Here is a 14,116-nt window from a genome sequence, read left to right on the forward strand (position 1 = left end):
TGTTTTTTAATAACAGCTTTATTGGGATATAATTTACATTCCATAAAATTTACCCATTGAAAGTATACAATTTAGTGGCTTTTAGTATATCCACAGAGTTGTACAACCATCCCCATAATTGTAGAACATTTTTGTTCTCTGTTAGAGGTGGGGGACCCTCATCGACCCAGTATGGTTCCCATTAGCCAGGCACTCCCCATTTTCAGTCAGCCCCACCCTCACCCCAGTCCTAGGGCTTCTCAGGTGATTCTGCGTACTTCTGTTGCACCATATCAAGAGGAACAGGACATCTGGTTGTCCTACTTTCAGCGAGTACGCAGTGGGCTCATTGGGCTCAGCTTATCTATCCCGGTAGGAAGTTCCCAGTCACCCTTTCACCTCATGGTTTTAGCAGCAGTGCAAGGGATCCCCGAGACCACCCTCAGGTGTGATGGTTCACTGGACACTCATGGAATGCAGCAAAGCTATTGTAGTTATTATTTATTTCAGCGAAAGGATACAGATTTTTTTAATCTTTTTTTTTTTTTTATATTTTTGGGGGGTAGAGGGCAAGTGGGGGTGGGGCAGACAGAAGGGGACAGAGGATCTGAAGGAGGCTCCATGTTGACAGGCTGACAGCACCAGGCCCATGTGGGGATTGAACTCATGAACCACGAGATCATGGCCTTAGCCGAAGTCAGATCTCAACGGACTGAGCCACCCAAGTGCCCTGAACGTTTTTGAGAGAGCAGAGCACGTGGCGCACGCAAGCGGGGGAGGGGCAGAGAGAGAGGGAGACAGAGAATCCGGAACAGGCTCTGTCCCGACAGCCTCAAACTGTGGGCTCAAACTCACAAACTGCAAGATCATGAGCTGAGCCACCCAGGTGCCCCTGAAAGGACACAGATTAACGTCAGCAGAGAGAAAAGGCACACGGGCACAGTCCAGGTGCAAGACTCTATCCTCCCTGTATCAACCATGTGCTTCTGATGCTTTGACATCCAGCGCCTTGCTCACCCTGGAGAGACTGCCCATGGAGGCTAGCCAACTCCCAGAGATAGCAAGAGATTGAAACTGAGCCCTCCAGGGGCACCTAGGTGGCACGGTTGGTTAAGCGTTTGGCTTCAGCTTCAGCTCAGCTCATGATCTCACGACTTGTCTGTTCAAGCCCCACGTCAGGCTCTGTGCTGACAGCTCAGAGCCTGGAGCCTGCTTCGGATTCTGTCTCCATCTTTCTCTCTGCCCCTCCCCTGCTTGCACACTGCCTCTCTCTGTGTCTCAAATATAAATAAACACTAAAAAAAGAAAAGAAAAGAAAGTAAGCCCTCCAGAGTTCATACCCAGCCACGTGCTTTATGGGGCTCTCCCACTCTGGGCCACACTTCACCTGCCCTGATCGCCCCAGGTCTAGGTACCAGAAAACCAGGGACAGCCCTTGTGCCTCAGAGACCACTGAAATGAGTCCAACTAGCCAGTCCCAAGTCCGCTTACCCTGCCCCGGCCCTTCCTCCCCTTTACAATAACGGCTGTTGCACGCATGTCCTTGCTCCTTCTGCCTCCTGACCCACCCTGGTGCTTCTCTGTGTGACTCCTTGTGGCCTGGCATGTCCTCTCCTCCTGCATTTAAAAACTGTCTCCCGTGGAGTTGCACACACAGCACTGAATTCCCCCAGAAATGATGTGTGACAGTATGGGCCAAGCATTGCCAGCCTTGGGTGCTGCTAACATGCTGCAGTGCACAGGACAAACCCCGTAACAAAGGAGTATTTGGCCCACAGTATCAGTAGTGCTGAGGCTTAGAAACCCTGATCGAGAGATTGTTTTCAGGTTTCATGAAACACCTCCTTTTGTGGTTACTGCTCCAAATCTGTACACAGTTAACTTTGTTTCACTTTTCTTTTCTTTCTTTCTTTTTTTTTTTTTTTGGCAGCAGGGGACAGGGGTGGGGAGGTGGCTTTTTAAAAAACTATGTAAGGGGCACCTGGGTGGCTCGGTGGGTTAAGCGTCTGACTTCGGCTCAGGTCGCGATCTCATGGTCAGCACGGAGCCCAATTCAGATCCTCTGTCCCCCTCTCTCTGCCCCTCCCCGGCTCGCTCTCGCTCTCTCTCTCTCTCTCTCTCTCAAAAATAAACATTTGTAAAAAACAGAAAACCGTTTCTGTATTTTAAACTATCGAAACAGCAGAAAGTCCTCAGAAGTGGCAGTGTACAGGAAGAGGGACCCCCCAACAGATTTTAGGCAGCTGCGCTTGTAATTCCAGAGGGTAGTCTAACAAAACGTCTTCTGAAATTTGGCTCTTGAGGGAAGTTTACACTCCAGCATCATTCCTTTGTTCTTGTTCACAAGTGGATTCTAATGTGTCTATGTTTGCATAATTTTTAACTATTTTTCTTCAGACTTTTAAAAATGTGGCTTGATTTAAATAAGTGTGTGTGTATATTCCATGTAGTCATTTCTGCCTTAAAGCACGGGGTGAAATGCCTTGTTTTATGGAGTTTGCTAATGCCAAGCATTAGCTCACTGTCTGGGGAAACGAAGCCGCTACGGAGAAAATGACCCACGCTGGCTGCCAGCTCGGCCTGGAAGAGAAGCAGGCCCGTCTGATCTGGCCGTGTCTGTGGCTGGTGGAAAGCCGCCTCCACCTGGACCTTGGCAATACTTGTTGGCTTTAAGACAGTGTTCTGAGCAAGCCTGAGCCAGAGTTTTCCAGTTTCTAAAACCCGGTTCCCTTGCTAGCTAGTTAAGTGGTTTAGGACAACGCTAACGTTTTCAACTACCACCGTCCTCTTGTGATGCCCGTGGGGAAGCCAGATGAGCTGGTGAGAGGAGGCCCAGTGAGGCAGGAAGGTCACCAAAACCAGGAAGTGGCTTCTAAGTAGGAAGATGTGCCTGTGTGCTCCCTTTCAAGGGCTCAAGCAGGTCTTCCCAAAGACAGCTGTCCTGAAGGAGAAGCGGGATACAGAAAGAGCCAGGAAAGCAGAGAGTGCGAAGAAAACTTTATTTTCCAAAAGTTCTTTTTGGACCGCATACTGAGGAATCGTAGTTGGCCTTCACATCTCGCAAACGTGAATCCCTTCAAACCTAAATGTGTCTGTACTGGGGTTAAGACTGACTTCCTGGAAGGCGTGGATCCAAAACAAATCTCAAGTAGCACCTGTGGTCCAAATGTGCAGACACACTAAAATGTGTGTCTGACACACTAAAAGTAATCAAGGGGGATAGAAATCAAAGAATGGTTGTTGCCTGGTGGGGGAAGATGGGGGATGGGAGTTGAGGGAAAAAAGGCCTAAGGGGCCTTTCTGGGATTTGGGGAATAATCTGTTTGGATTGAAGTGTTGATTACATGGGTGTCAATATTTGTCAGGATGTATTAAACTCTCCACTTAAACCCTCTGCGCATTTTATTGTGTGTAATTATACGTCAACTTAAAAATGTAAAAAAAAAAAAAAAAAAAAAAACCCAAACCAAAAACCTAGTCCTGTTATTTGCTATGGTAGAATAAACTTTGATCTGGATATATAAGTAATTATGTTCTTTTTTTTTTTTCATCATCTTTTTTTAGAAGTTTATTTTGAGAGAGCGTGCACGAGCACATGAGACGGGGAGGGGCAGGGGCAGAGTAAAAGGGAGAGAGAGAATCTGAAGCAGGCTCTGCACTGTCCGCGCAGAGCCTGACGTGGGGCTTGTACTCACCAACCGTGAGATCATGACCAGAGCTGAAATCAAGAGTCACTTAACCAAGTAATCATGTTCTAGTACCAACTCTACCATTACTTCTCTGTGGGTGTGGGGAAAATATTTAATCTCTGACTTCTAACCTGTCACTGGTTGTACCAAATGGGGTCCCAGCAATTAGGATGCTTAGTTTTTTCAAGTGTGAGGTAGGACTTCTCATAGAAATTCTTAAAGTGGTAAATAACGCAAAGAGAAATTTTCTTCAGGAAACTGAGCCCATTGGCGCTTTGAGATACGAATGGCCTCAGGCATGTTAGTAACTAGAGAGGGATGGAAATAACTCTGTGTCTTCACCTAGTAACTCGGGTTCTGAATTTGGGTGTGGGTTTTTTGTCTCGTCTACTAACAAGCCAGCAGGGGTAGGAAACAGCTTTTAGAACTAAGTGCGTTCAGCATTGCTTTCCAGTCTCCAAATTCAGCAAAGTGTCTTAATAGGAAAAAGGCAAAGACAGAGTCACTCCAAGTGGGGACCCAGGCTGCCAAATGTTGGTCTCAAGCACATGTTCCCTGAACTTGGGCTTGGCTCCAAAAGGAGAAGAGCTCACAATGGAAACAGTGATGGCTGTTTGCTCAGGCAGCCAAGAGAATGAAAAGCGCATTGAAACCCAGCAGTGTCTCCATGGGGAGAGGTACGGTGGGCCCCTGGGTGGTGAAACCAACCTGACAACAGAGCAGGAGAACAGGGCCCATTCCCAGCATCCCCCTTCAGTTCAACAACAAGACCTTTCTGTGCAACCTCAGGAGATCTCTGAGAAATTATACCGTGGGCAACCCAAGCTTGGCTCGGCAATGGTGCTCACGCAATCCAGTTCACCCGTGGCTTGGTTGAATTCGATTCTGTTATTTGAGAGAAAAGAGCTCTTCTCGATGTACATTCCCTCATCCCTGCCAAGATTTCACCAGATTCCTTTTTTATTGCTACTCCTTATGGACCGTTTTGACCTCCAGTGAGTCCCTTTTCGGCTGGGGTTTGTGTGTGTGTGTGTAATTTTTTTTTATTTCCTTAAGCAATCTTTAAGACCAACATGGAGCTCGAACTCATAACCCCGAGATCAAGCGTCTCCTGCTCCAACTGAGGCAGCCAGGCGCCCCTCAGCCAATGTTTCCACGCTGTACTTTTTGTTCTTGGTTTATCCAGTACCACTGTGAACCCCCCTCTGTTCTTGGCCCATCATAACTGCCAGGCTGAGAAACCAGCTGGCAGTGGGAGAAACAAGGCTTCAGGGCGATAGAGTGGCCAGATCCAGACCACAGCGTTCACTCGCCTGTGCGGACGTGGGCAGACCAGGCCATGCAGCCCATCTCTTTGCGTCCTTCACGAAAGAGGAGGGCCAACATGGGTCAGTCTTTTGCTTCCATACGGTTTGGAGGAATTCTGTTCTAAAATGGATGGTGGGGCACCTGAGTGGTCCAGTTGGTTAAGCATCAGACTCTTGGTTTTTGCTCAGGTCATGATCTCACGGTACATCAGTTTGAGCCCCGTGTCGGGCTCTCCGCTGACAGTGTGAAGCCTGCCTGGGATTCTCCCTCTCCCTCTCTCTCCCGCTCTACTGTTTGCTCGCTCACTCTGGAAAGGAAGGGAGGGAGGGAGGGAGGGAGGAAGGAAGGAAGGAAGGAAGGAAGGAAGGAAGGAAGGAAGGAAGGAAGGAAGGTGCATAAACTATGGTGCAATGGTTGCAAACCCAAATATTTCCAGGAGTAGGAAACTTTGTAAAAAAGTAGGTGCAGTGAGCTGAGAAGTGTATTCCTTGTCCAATGAGGCGCCATTATTTTGTTCCAGCTGATTGTTGTCAGATGTTCAGGATCTGGATGTTTACTTTTATGTCTAGGGGCCACAGAGAGACACAGGCCTTCGATGCGTATCCTCTGACCTAGCAGGGCAAGGATGGGTTGTGGCCATAGACATGACTTGGAACTGCGGCTCCAGGATGTACTGGTTGTGTGATCTCGGATCGGTCAGAACATTCTCAGAGTGTCAGCGTCGTCCTCTTTGAAGCGAGGGCAACGCTGCCCCCGGCAACAGGGTCTCAGGGATAAGATCAGATCACGTAGAACACAGCCATGAGGAGGGCCGCCTAGCCGGCACAGAGGAAACGCCATCCTTGGTATTTTAGCTCACAAGTGACTCTTCAGTTGGCGAATCCTGATTTCCAGAGCTTTTGCTAATGAACCTAAGAGACTGTCCTTAGGAGGAGCCTACTGGACACGTGTTTGTGGAGCCTCTCGCTGCACACCAGGCACGCACGTTTGCCAGCACAGACCGTCTCCGCTCCACATCTGGAAGCAGCGGCCTCTCTCCAGCTGCCAACGGGGCGAGGAAGCAAAGCTGTTGATCACAGAGGTATCTGTAGATCCTCCCACTAACTGTGGCTTTGCCTCCCTGATGTCAACCACCAGGATTGGGGTTTTCCTCCCTAAGGAAATCAAGATGAAAAGGGGAGCCAATTGCACTTCTTAAAGCGTTCCGACATTTGGTCTAATGAAGAGCAAGCAAGCCTTCTGAGAATAAGAAAATTGATATTGCCTCCTTCCAAATTCTCCTTGGAGATCCTTGGGCCACCTTTGGGACTGGTGCCTGGATGCCCAAAGCTGCCCCATGCCCTCCCTGTGGCCACCGTGTGTTTCAGCCACGGCTGCAAAATTAAGACACGTCAGTGCTCGTTACATAGGCTCTCGGTCCCAGGTCGACCAGCCCCCTGTGCCTTCTGAACACCATCAGCATGGCAGGCATGCCGCTGTGCGCCAGAGGTGCAGGGATAGGGATGGTCCTCTTGTTCCTCCTTGACCGCCGGGGAAGACGGGCAGGTGCCTTCACGGTGGAACAGCGCAGTGTGAGGGTGGCCGTGATAGAGACCTAACACCCAACTGGGGGAGGGGCGCAAGGCGGACGGTAGGATCACGGGTTAGCGGGCAAAGAGAAATGGTGGCGCCTGTGGGACAGTTTGCGAGAAGATCTGAGGTCCAATCACCACATACAAAGGCCAGTGAGGAGAGCAGGGCACGACTGGGCTGGCGGAGTATGAGGAGCTCGAGGGCCACCTGGGGCAAGTCAGAGAGGACTTGGGGTTTTCTCCTGAAGACTCAGCACTTCAGGGATGGTGAGAAAAGGGTGTTGGGATGGAAGTGGCATTTTAGAAAGATCGCTCTCCTCTGCGGCAGGGAGGCTAGAATGGCAGGGGCAGGGATGGTGGCGGGGAGACCACAGATGGGGGGTTACTGGAGTCATTAAAAGAGGAATGCTGAAGCCCAGACAGTAATGGTGTTAGGAGCCATACGGAGAGGACCAAGCAGAGAAATACACAGCAGCCAGTGGGGCTGATTGGCTGGTTGCAGGTAGGGGATGAGCAGGAGGGAGGAAGGAAGGAGGATGCTCCCAGGTTACTGCTGGGTGACAGGACGGACGGAATGTGGTGCCACGTATCAGGGTAGGGGACCCGGGAAGAGGAGCCGCAAGCCGAGGATGATGAGCTCAGTTTCCGAGTACTACCTCGGGATAAGGACCAGGGGTGGGCACTTTGAAGGGAGTGGTTCGGGGCTCAGGAGAGACAGATGGACTGCAGACAGAGATGGGGGGGGGGGCATCTATTTCTAGGAAGTCCTTGAAGATGTGAGTTAAGGTAAAATCATCCAGAGAGAATGTGGGTAGAAAGAGAAGAAACATGGACCCTGGCCTGAGCCCTGGAGGCCATGGAGAGCTCAGGAGAAAGCGGAGAAGCACAGAGAAGAGTGTGACCATCCAGTTAGTAGCTTCAAGGCGGGGTGGGTGTGGGTGGGGGGGAAATAATCTCCTCCCCCACTGGGGGACAAGGTTATTTTTGGCATCCTCAGCAAGTGCAGGGTCAGGGAAGTAGGAGCCAGCCTCTCCTGGGCCGAGGAGGGAAGCGGAAGTGAGGGATCGAGTCCCCCTTGTGCTCTTCCTCGAGAAGGACCCGGTTCTTCTCTGTTCTTGCCGGTGTAACTTAGAAACAAAAAGCTACGAAATACTTCAAACATAACCATAAAAAGAATAACACCCACCACACAATCAGTGGTAACCATCTTGCTACATTTGCTTTGTGTTTTTATTTTGTGGAGAAATAAAATAGGACTAGTTGTTTTTGAGCCCCCACATTTACCTCCTGCCTCCCTGAGGCTGTTCCCCTCCCTCTGTTAGGTAGCCACCCTCAGTTGTGTGGTTTCTGCTTCCATTACGTACGTCTGCATCTGTAAGTAATACGTACGATTATTCCGCATGTTTTTAAATTTGATAGAGATGATATCATGCTGTTTCTGCATCTCGCTTTTTTCCTTCATCAGCACCATTTTGGGGGTCTGTTTCTGTTGACACATGTAGCTGTAGCGCATTCACTTTACTGCTGTTGTAGTTTCCTTTATATGAATATACCACATATCATCCCCTCTATTGTCCTGTTGATGAATATTATACATGGGTGGGGATATTTCTAGGCTATATACCTAGATGTGGACTTTGCTAAGTCATGGGTTATCTGCATTTTTAATTTCACTGGATATTGTGAAATTGCTTTCCAGTGTGATGGTACCAACTTCCACTCACAGAAGCAGTTTATGAGAATTCCAGATGTTTCACATCCTCCCACCATTTTTATATGCTGCAACATAATTTGGCCAATTTGAGGAGTGTGCAATGATATCCCATAGTTTGCTTTCCATTGCATTTCCACAGTGCCACAGATACAACCAGTGTAAGATTGCATCTTTTAGTATAGAGCTTATGCACTGAACAACTCTAGGGGGCACTGTTCACACTGTAATCTTTGTGAAAAGCACTCTCTAGAATTGGTGCAATGTGCCACAGACACGGTGGCCTTGAGTAAAGTTAAGGATTTTCTGTTGTTCTCCTTTGCCTGTTGTTCTAATTGGGCTGTTATATCTTATTCATTGGAAGAGTTTTTTTATTTATTCTGGATGTAAATTTTTTTTTTTTTAATTTATACCTGTTGCAAATGTGATCACTCTGTGGCTCCTATTCTGTTATAGTACTTTTTTTCTTGTACAAAAGTCATTTTTTAATTAAAAATTTTAATGTACTTAAAGTTATCAGCTTTTCCTTTTATCATTTGTACTTTTGTATCTTGATTAAGAACTCCCTCCCTAGTCCAAGGCCATAGATATTCTAAACTTCTTGTGGGTTTTACTTTTCCACATTTAGATATTTAATTCCTCTTGTTATTTTTTGCGTGGTGTAATATGGGGATTTTTTTTTTTTTTTTTTTTTAGTATTTCCTTATTTAATCTCTATCTACACCCAACATGAGGCTCAAACTCACGAACCCAAGATCAAGAGTCGCATACTCTTCCAACTGAGCCTGCCAGGGGCCCAGGATCCATTTTTTTTTCCATATATAGCCAATTACAGAATATAATTAACTAATCCATCATTTTCCCTTTGATTTTCATGCCATATATATATATGCCATATATATATATATATATGCCATATATATACATATATATGTATATATAAAACATTTTTTTTAAGTTTATTTCTTTTATTAGGAGAGAGGGAGAAAGTGTGAGTGGGGAAGGAGCAGAGAGGAGCAAGTGAGAATCCCAAGCAGGCTCCACACCGTCAGCACTGAGCTGGACATTGGGCTGGAACCCCTGAACCATGAGATCATGGCCTGAGCCAGAGACGGATGCTTAACTGACTGGGCCACCCAGGCGCCCCCGTCACTGTTATGTTTTAAACACAGGTCTGTTTCTGGGTTTCTGTTGTGTTTCCTGGTTTATTTGTCTATCTCTATTGCCATATGGTGCAGTGTTAATTACTTAACTACTGCTAAGTCTCCCCAGCTTGTTTTTCTCATCACCTCTTGGTTATTCTTGGCCTTTTGCTCTTCTAGTTGGATTTCGCATCAGTTGTCAGATTCCACAAAAAACAAACAAACAAAAACTGGTTGGGATTTTTATTGGAATTGTATTATAGGTTAATCTGGAGCAATATGCATCTTTACAATATTGGGTGTTCTCATCCTCGAATATGGTATATTAGTGTATCTCTCCTTTTGTTTAGATCTTTCGTGTCCTTCAATAATGTTTTGTCATTTTCTCCATGAAGGTCTTGCATATGACATTAAATTTATTCCTCTGCACTTGTAGATTTTTGCTTCTATTGAGAATGAGATCTTTTTCCCTGTTATACTCCCTAAGTGTTTATAGCTGGTATGTAGAAACAATATCCATATTTGTAACTCACCTGATACCAGCAACCATGCTGAACTTTCTTACTTGTTTTAAGTTTTACACATTCTCTTGGATTTTTCTGTGTAGATTATCACTGTCTACATTTAAGAACAGTTTAGTCTTCCTTTCTGATTTTTATGCCTCTCATTTACTTTTCCTCTCTTACTGTATTGCTTTTATGCCAGGACAGTGTTGAGGAGAAGCAGAGCAGTGACAGCAGTCTTTTTTAATAGCTTTAATTGAGAATATTGAGATAAAGTTCACATGCCATAAAGTTCATCCCTCCGACTTCACAGTACAATTTGTATTTGTTGACTGGTTCTTCATTTCTCTCCTGATTTGTCACGCCACCTCTGACGTATGTTTTCTATACAGATCTATTTCTGGGTTCTGTTCCATTAGAGTACTTGTCTATCCCAGTATCAGTAGCTATCATATTACCTTATTTACCATAGCTTTAAATATTTGCTGTTGGGGCACCCAGGTGGATCAGTTGGTTAAGCATCTGGCTCTTGATTTCAGCTCGGTTATGATCTCACCATTTATGAGTTTGAGCCCTGCACTGACAGCGCAGAGCCCGCTTGGGATTCTCTCTTGCTCCCTCTCTCTTTCTCTCTCTCTCTGCCCTACCAGAGCATGTGTGTGCATGCACTCTCTCTCTAACTAAACAAACATTTAAAAAATAATAATAATAGTCATATTTGTTGTAGATTTTTTATGGGTTCCCTTTATCAAGTTAAAGAAGTACCCTTCTATTTGCTAAGAGGTTTTTTAAAAGTTATGCATGGATTTTGAGTTATTTCTGGTGTTTTTTTCTTCATCTATGAGATGATCATATAGTTTTTCTCCTTCAGTTATTAATTTGGTGTATTTTTTTTTTAAGTTTATTTCTTATTTTAAGAGAGAGAGGGGCGCCTGGGTGGCTCAGTCGGTTAAATGTCCGACTTCAGCTCAGGTCATGATCTCACGGTTTATGAGTTCGAGCCCCACATCTGGCGCTGTGCTGACAGCTCAGAGCCTGGAGCCTGCTTCGGATTCTGTGTCTCCCTCTCTCCCTGACCCTCCCCCACTCATGCTTTGTCTCTCTCTCTCTCTCTCTTTATCTCTCTCAAAAATAAATAAACAGGGGCACCTGAGTGGCTCAGTCAGTTAAGCATCTGACTCTTGGTTTCAGCTCAGGTCATGATCTCCTGGTTTCATGAGTTCAAGCCCTGAATCAGGCTCTGTGCAGCACAGAGTCTGCTTGGGATTCTGTCTCTCCCTCTCTCTCCCCCTCCCCTGCTTGCTGTCTCTCTCTCTCTCTCTCAAAATAAATAAACTTTAAAAATTAAAAAAAAATTAAAAAAAAATTTTAATAAACATTTTAAAAACTTAAAAAAAAAAAAGAGCGAGTTGAGCATGCATGTGAGTGAGGGTGAGGCAGAGAGAGAGGGTGGGAGAGAGAGAATCCCAAGCAGGCTCCGCACTGACAGCAAAGAGCCCGAGGACATGGGGCTGGATCCCACCAACCGTGAGATCATGAGCTTGAGCCAAAATCAAGAGTTGGATGCTTAGCTGACTGAGCCATCCAGGCACCCCAGTTTGGAATATTTTATTCATAGACAGAATGATGGACTATATAACCCATTCTTGAGCTAAGCTCTACCTGGTCATGATTTTTTAGTACACTACTAAATTTTATATACTAGTAATTTATTTAGGATTTTTCTCTGTTGATAAATGAGATCTAATTTTTCTCTCTTACAAAGTTTTGGGCATTAAGATTTTAATTCTCAAAATGAATTTGTGATTATTCCCTTTCTCTAATCTCTGCAAGCTTAAGAAAGGGTTAAGGATTCTTTACATAGTTTGATAAAATTCATCTGTAAAATCTTGCTAGTGTATTTTAAGGACTAGAGTTGGGTGAAACTAGATGCTACTTTTTTAAAACTTTTCAAACCTTTATTCAGATGCTACATTTTAAAGGCAAGATTGACAAATCCATTTTTTTATTACATATAAGACTGCTTTCTTCAATACTTTGTTTCATAGATAATAGCTACTCCTTCCTCTGTTCCAAGAATACTTTCTAATATTGCTTGTAATTATTGATTTATGTATAGGTTTATCCCCATACTGTAAGTTTCTGAAAGATGGGGTAACATTTTTATTCCTGTTTGTGCCTCAGTATCCAGCAGTTTGAGGCATACTGTAAATAGAAAAAAAAAACAAGCATTATGAAATGATTTCACAATGCCAACTCTGTCTTTCCTCTTAAATCTCGAGTTTTAAATCTCCTTAACTCTGTCACTTGATAGCAGTGTAGCTGTGAGAATTACACTACCTGTCTCTTAAGTGCTTTTTGAAGACTAACCACGATAATATATGTAAATCATCTGGTATCCAGCGCATGTTCAATAAAAGTTATAAATTACTTTTTTTTAATTAAAAAAAATTTTTTTAAGTAATCTCTATGCCCAATGTGAGGCTCGAACTCACGACCTGAGATCAAGTCGCGTGCTCTACCAACGGAGCCAGCCCGGCACCCCTGTAACTTAATTTAACTTTTTTTAAATGTTTATTTTTGAGAGAGCACAAGCAGGGAAGTGGCAGACAGAGGGAGACACTGAATCCGAAGCAGGCTCCAGGCTCTGAGCTGTCAGCACAGAGCCCGACACGGGGCTTGAACCCATGAACTGCCAGATCCTGACCTGAGCCGAAGTCGGACACTTAACCGACTGAGCCACCTAGGTGCCCCAAATTACTTTTAATTTTGAAGGAAAGCAAAACACAGCTGACTTAGAGACACTTGCTTTTTGATTTTCTTCTTTCTCTACTACTGTTCATTTGTGGGTTTGTGGTTGTGAAACAGAAACAGGTCAAAATGCCTTTGAAAAGCTATCCTTCCTCCACTGCTCCATAGTCCTATCCTGTTCACATGGTTAAAAAGAGGGTTTTTTACCACTCCTTCCTACCAGTCCCTGCCTCAGGCAGGGATGGGCGAGAAGCTATTTGGTAATTCAAGTGAGGCCAGAATCCTCCTGGGGACTTTTAACATTGTCCTCAGAAGAAATGCTCTCCCACTGGACTTGCAAAGCTGACGGGGCCACTTTGCCATGACATGAGAGGAATCTGCCTGAGAATGAAGTCAACACAGAGGGAAACAAAACCAAGAGGAAAGAGTTTTGATGTTATCGTTTGATCTCTGGTTCGAGCTCTGTCTGAAGCCAATGAACTATCCCTGTACAATAAGTGAAATAATAAATTGCCTTTTTAGAGCTTAAGCCAGTTTGAGTTGGGTGTATGTCACTGCAAACAAGATTCCTTTTAACACAGAACTTGTTCCTTCTTTTTACCTTGCCCGCTCAGAGGTCAGTTTCTCCCTGTTTCTAGTTTAAAACTACCAGCAAAGAGGCTGCAGATTTTATTGGGTCAGGTTTCAGAAAGACCAACATGATGCTTAATGACAAGAGTTTCTTCTGATCCCACCTGGGGAGCTGAGATCAGTAGAGAGCTTTGACGGGTTGCTTATATAACTTGGTAAAGTTATATTTCCTCTGTAGAAAGTTTAAGGCAGTTATTTTAACTACATGTTCCCAGATCGTGGGCTGACACCTAGTTGCTTTATTCTGATTATCTATGTAGGGCTGTAGCCTCCAACACAATCAATCTAAGGAAGATTTGGGAAAGTAACTAAGTGTTCCTCTTAGATGCATGTGTGTTGTGCCTCCACATTTATACTAATTTGTGAGAAATCATGCATTTCATGGACATGGGAAATCTAATCGTGACTTTTAGGAAGAAGAGACTGGAGAGCAGCAATAGAAAGAGTGCGGGTACATTTAAGAGTACATTACGGGGGCGCCTGGGTGGCTCAGTCGGTTAAGCGTCCGACTTCGGCTCAGGTCATGATCTCACAGTTTGTGAATTCGAGCCCCGCGTCAGGCTCTATGCTGACAACCTGGAGCCTGCTTTGCATTCTGGGTCTCATTCTCTCTCTGCCCCTCCCCAACTTGTGCTCTGTCTCTGTCTCTCAAAAATAAATAAAAATATAAAAAAAACAAAAAAAGAGTACGTTACGGTCTACAGTTATTGTCCTAACACTGTATAAAATAGTGAAAGCCTGTTAACAACCCAAACACCGTTAAGGGGACTAGGCACATAATAATGGTATATTCACACAGTGCAATACTATTTGTCTATAAAAATGAACGAAA

This window comes from Lynx canadensis, chromosome E2 (assembly GCF_007474595.2).
Source record: "Lynx canadensis isolate LIC74 chromosome E2, mLynCan4.pri.v2, whole genome shotgun sequence".
Classification (NCBI taxonomy): Eukaryota; Metazoa; Chordata; class Mammalia; order Carnivora; family Felidae; genus Lynx; species Lynx canadensis.